Source organism: Calonectris borealis, chromosome 2, assembly GCF_964195595.1.
Source record: "Calonectris borealis chromosome 2, bCalBor7.hap1.2, whole genome shotgun sequence".
Lineage (NCBI taxonomy): Eukaryota > Metazoa > Chordata > Aves > Procellariiformes > Procellariidae > Calonectris > Calonectris borealis.
In genome coordinates this window covers 147,555,591-147,560,886 of record NC_134313.1, presented here as the reverse complement: position 1 = coordinate 147,560,886, position 5,296 = coordinate 147,555,591, and the positions used below count along the sequence as shown (strand labels likewise).

Sequence of the window (5,296 nt, the reverse complement as noted above, 5' to 3'; positions counted from 1 at the left end):
GCTTTGTATTGATTGATTTATGGGTGGACTGTTTAATGTGTAGCAACTAAACTTTGTGAAAGAGAGATGATCTTGGGGACAGATGGACTTGAAATAGAGATTCTGAAATACCCATTCTTTTCTTTTTTCTCTTGTTTTTGGAGTTTTGAGAGAGATCAGAGATTATTATTTGTTTTACAGAAACAACTGCATCCTCAGCTAACACTGAACCAGTCCCTTTGCCCTCTGGAAGCTCTGTTGCATATTTTTTTCCATAGTAGCAAGAACAGAGGTTCCCTTCTTATTTCCTTCCTCAAAGCCTGACACTTCTCTGAGTAACAGGCCAGGGTGTGTTATACTGTGTCTTGTTGCCTCAGAAAACAGTCCCATTATTTCAGCCTTTGTCGTCCCTGCCTTTGTTGGACTACTTGTACTCCTGTCTCAATTAAATCTGACAACCATTCATTGTTTAATGTTGATTTGAGGTCTTCCAAAACTCATACAGAGTAAGAATCCATTCCTGTTCTGGAGTGATTATAACAACTCACTCTCTTTCTCGGAGGTAAATTACTTTCTGAAGTCTCTGGGTTAGTGAAGCATGTGTCTTTATGATGCTGTGATTTCTGTGAAATAGATTAGGATTTTGGATCAAGCTCTGCCTGATGATTTTTTTTTTTTTAATAAGTTCTGTCTGATAGTTACAACTGTCAGTTTCACCCCTGAATTGGGTTAGTAAACCTGGTTGCAAGTGACAAGGACAGTTTCCTTTGAACACTCATTTGAAAGAGCCTGAAATCTGATGAAGGATGTAATTTTGCATTTATTTGCATCTATTTTCCACACACCTACCCCTGCCTCTCTGGGGATTTCTGGGAGCATAGAAATCCTTGTAGAAATATGGAAAAAGGAAAACTATTTCAGGAAGTGGATCATTGAGAAAATGTCATTCAATCACCAGCAAAAGCAGAATTTCCTGTTCAGCTGAGACAGTCTGTGCCTTGCCTAGAGGAATTGAAGACACAAGTGTATCCAGAGAGAACAAAATTAAATTGTCAGAGCTACTTGTTACGTGCTGTGGATGCATGAATTCATGAGCGTGGTGTTAATTTGTTGTAAAGAGTAAAGCATTTGTGATTCAAAGTTATTCTAAGTTTATGCTCTGTGGACCATGTGGGACTAAAGCATAAAGTGTTAAACAAATTTTTTTTTTTGGTCTGTGTGGATTTGGGAAAATGTGTCATCAATGCAGAAGGAGCATAATAGAGTAGGGGCTCTGATTTCAGGTCAGGGTGGTTAAGCTGTGCAGTCCCGTTGTCACAGGACGGGCACCATTTGCTTTGAAGACACTGAGACTAAAGCAGGGGGTTGCAGAAATTGGCTGCACCCGTTAGTGCATTGGCAAGCTGAGAATAGGAGCCAGGTTTCTGCATTGGTAGGACTGAGACAGTGGCCAGTCCCAACAGGCTTCCTTTTTCCCCTGCTCCGGGTTGCATGTGCGTTTATTTAGAAACAGTCATACCTGGAATGCTGCTTTGGGCCCATCTGTGTTGAGGAACACGTTGCTACCTTCCTTCTGCCTGTGAGTGCTGGCATCTTTATGCATAAGCAATAGCTACTCTCTTTCTTTCCAGAGACTGCATTTCTGAAAACTTTTTGGCCTCTTGCTGGTGTACATCTCTCTGCCTTAATCCTCATCACTCACTGGAGTTTAGAGAGAATGCAAAGTTAGAACATGTAGCTACAATCAATCTGTACAAACACAACCCCCAAAACCTGAACAGATGAATGAGTTCTCGTCCCTTTTTCACTAGTGCTCTACGTCACAGCTTGCTGCTGCTGTCCCTAGGCTGGACACTGTGCTTTTCCCTACCCCCAAAAGACCAACCTGTTCCATCTCCAATGCCTCTGTCCTATTTTTGTACATGCATCCCTTCACTGTGAGCACCCATGTTAGGCGCTGCAGAGCTGATCCTCAGAAGGGACCCTCTGCACCCAGAGTCCTTCGCTTTGCAGTTTGGCAAGTCAATGGGGCTTTTTCATGACTGCTGTGTAATCTTTAATTTGAGCAACTATGAATTTTTGTGCTGGTGGAAGAAGAGGGTTGGGTTCTTAAAGCAAATGTACCTCAGTTATTTATTAGTTATGGGGTTTAAGGAAACTGTTTACAGAATTTTAGCAAAACCAGAAGTAGTGAAACATCCTTAATGGTGTCGTACAAAAGACTGAACTGTACAGCTGCACTTCAGCAACAGATACTGCCCACCATCATGCATTGCATGACCCACTTTGAACATTGACCAGAGAATAGTAGAAGTCTTTTTCAGCCAGGAGCTGCTGATGGGTCCCTTGCTCTATGACCTTGCTGTTCTGGACCACGGCAATCTTCTCAGCATTTTGGATGGTGGAGAGGCAGTGAGCTATCGCATTGCAGGTGTGACCTTCCCTGGCTTTATCCAGAGAATAAAGCTTCCTGGACAATCTGCGCAATGAACAAACCAAAAGGTGAATTAAAAACAAGTAGAGCAGCTGTTTCCACCTGTGGCATCCCTAGTCTGTTAAGTTATCTGTGATAGAGCAATGGCAGAGGCGATGTTTCTATGGCCTCGGAGGTGAAAAACTGTTACCCGTGATGACCAGTTCAGATCCCTGTTTGCACATCTGGGGTGGGGTACAGGGGACAGACAGTGCTTACTGGTGTGCATGTGTTCATATTTTCACTTGCCCCAGAAGTCAGGTCAAGCAGACTTCTCCAGGGTCACAGCCTGGTCCTTCCTCACTGGCGCAGGCAGGTCTTAGTTGGTCAGTTTTAGAAATTGTCCCCAACAGATTGGTCTGGCTCCTTTGACAAGCCATGCGCTTTCTCACTCACTTTCAGCAACATGGAAAATGGCTCCAAATTTCAGTCCCACTCATTAAAAAATTACAACTTAATCCCCCAAATAGTTTCATTATAAAATCATGGTATAATCAAATAACATGCTGGATATTTTTGTATTCTAGTTTCTAAGCACTGAGTATGGTATACTTAGTACACACACTTTTAACCTCCCCCCTCCCTTTTTTTTTTTTAATGCTCTGAAGGTTATGAATTCTTTAATGTCACCTGATGTTCTGGGCTCTATGGCCACAAAGATGCCAAATATTGCAATAAAATTATTTTGAAAATTGATAATACTGAATTGCTTTTGGGACGGGGGTTGGGTAAGGTTCGTTTGTTTGTTTATTTGTTTGTTTTATAAAAAAAGAGCCTCCTGTTGGCATGACCAGCCAACTTGCAAACCCCCATTCCCATTTGCAAAGCCAAGGTACCTTTTCACTTTCTGTATCCAGTGCAGAGGTAGCTTCACCTAACAGCAGGATTCGGGGCTGCTGTACAAGAGCTCGGGCAATAGCAATGCGTAGTTTCTGACCAACAAGAACTGGGTTCCTTTGTCTCCCAGGGGTGCTGTTTTTCTAGGTACAGAAAGTGAGCACTAGTGTAAACCTGTGGAGCGTGACATCTGAGCTGCATTTCCACTGAGTGGTGAGTCTGGGGCAGCCCCTTTCCCAGTCACTGGGGCAAGCGTGGGAGAGGAGCCTACATACAGTAGCCAAGCTGAGAAACACATTTCTGAGCGTATTTAACTGCAGAGCAAACCCCATGGTGCTGAGCAAGAGCAGTGTCATTTGTTTTGAGGTAGGGGACCAAGGTGCAGAGCAGCTGAGTGCAGGTGCGAGAGGAGAGTTGTGACATTGCTGGGAGCGAACCCAAGACTCAGGTTAGCATCAAGCAGCCAGCTCTTCTTTCACCACCCCGGTTCTCTGTAAGAAGAAAACTCAGCCTGACAGGCATTGAGAGTGATTTAGGATGAATGAGAAGCCAGTCAAATTCAAAATCTCAACTGCCTCGCACTCTATTTTAAAGCTGACACAAATTTACTCAAGAAATTTGATTCCAGCTCTGTGCTTCCCCCGTTTGTTACCTGCTGTGTGAACAAATGTACATCTCTCATCTAAGGGATGAGGCTTTGCAGGGAAAGCCCACCAACCTCCTAAGCCTGTGGGAATTTATTGACTGCGAAATATTTGTCCTAGCCCATATTTTCCACAAGAGCGAGCTGGCAGGCGGGTGTTAGCTTCAGCTGATCAGTTCAGACAGCAGGTAGGAAGAGCCTTTGCTTGCATTCACCTGCCAGCAGCTGCTCAGCGGGACATAAGCAGGTCAGCTTCTGGGATTTTCTTTTCCTAGAATAATTATTTACAACCAATGTAGAAAACCTGAAACTGCTTTTCCCCCCCAACGTGCTATTTATTTTGCAGCAAAAAGATCCACTATACTGGAGACTCAGCTTGTCACATCAGATGCAACCAGGAGGTAACAACAGGTATAAATAGGGAAAGGGAGAGAAGGAAGCAGAAACAAGATGGTGGGTTTCTGCCTGTTTTTCCAAGCCAACTCTGTGTGTGTGACTTTACATACCTGGCTAATAAGATGTCGAAAAAAGGAGGGTGAGACCAGTGCTCCTTGGGCTGCCTTCGCACTTTCCTGTTACTTTCACTTGACTGAAGGGAAGTGCCTCTTTTTCGGCACTTTCTGCATGCCTTTCTCCATGCTCTTCCATCTAGAATGACTTGCCTGAGTACCCATCTCACCCAGGTTATTTTATTAACAGACACTTCTCCTGCAGAGATGCAGCAGGACTGAGCAAATGTCTGCAGCTACTGTCACCGCCTAGCTCTCTGCTGGAAGTATAAATGCTTTTAACCCATATTTACTTAGGAAAGCATGAGTAGGCACTTTTTTCCCCCAGTTGCAAGTTGGAAATGAGGGCCTAATTACCTTCGGTAGTGATTCAATGAAGAAATGAATATTGGCTTCTTTTGCTGCTCTGACAATCTCCTCACGTGACACCTCCCGACTGTTATCTCCATATGCAATGTTTTCAGCAATAGTGCAGACAGACAGCATTGGTTCTTGTGAGACAATACTAGTCTGAGCTCTCAGCCACTGGATATTGAGTGTCTTTGCATTTTGGCCATCCAGGAGCTAAAAAGTCAGAAATAATGTATTTTAATCATAGTACTTTATAGATGGCTGGGTTTTGTTTGTGTTTTTTTTTTTTTTTTAAGTTTAACGAAATTAAGGCCTTTAGCAGACAGAGCACTCAGGCCATTTCATGCCCTGAGTCTGTTAACTTAGGCACTTTTGCATGGCAGAAGAGATGGGGAGATGAGTTATGTTTGCAATCAATAAAATAACACCAGACATCTCTATGAACCTTGAAAAACTCCAACCATATGAAGCCACTGTATTGCACCCACTTGTTTATCACCCTAA

General features: G+C 43.4%; 1 pseudogene; it reads right to left on the bottom strand.

Annotated features, from left to right (window-relative positions):
- Window positions 1-2,244: 2,244 nt before the first annotated feature.
- The window catches only part of LOC142078401 (phosphatidylcholine translocator ABCB4-like), a 47,164-nt pseudogene continuing 44,112 nt past the window's right edge, over window positions 2,245-5,296 (bottom strand).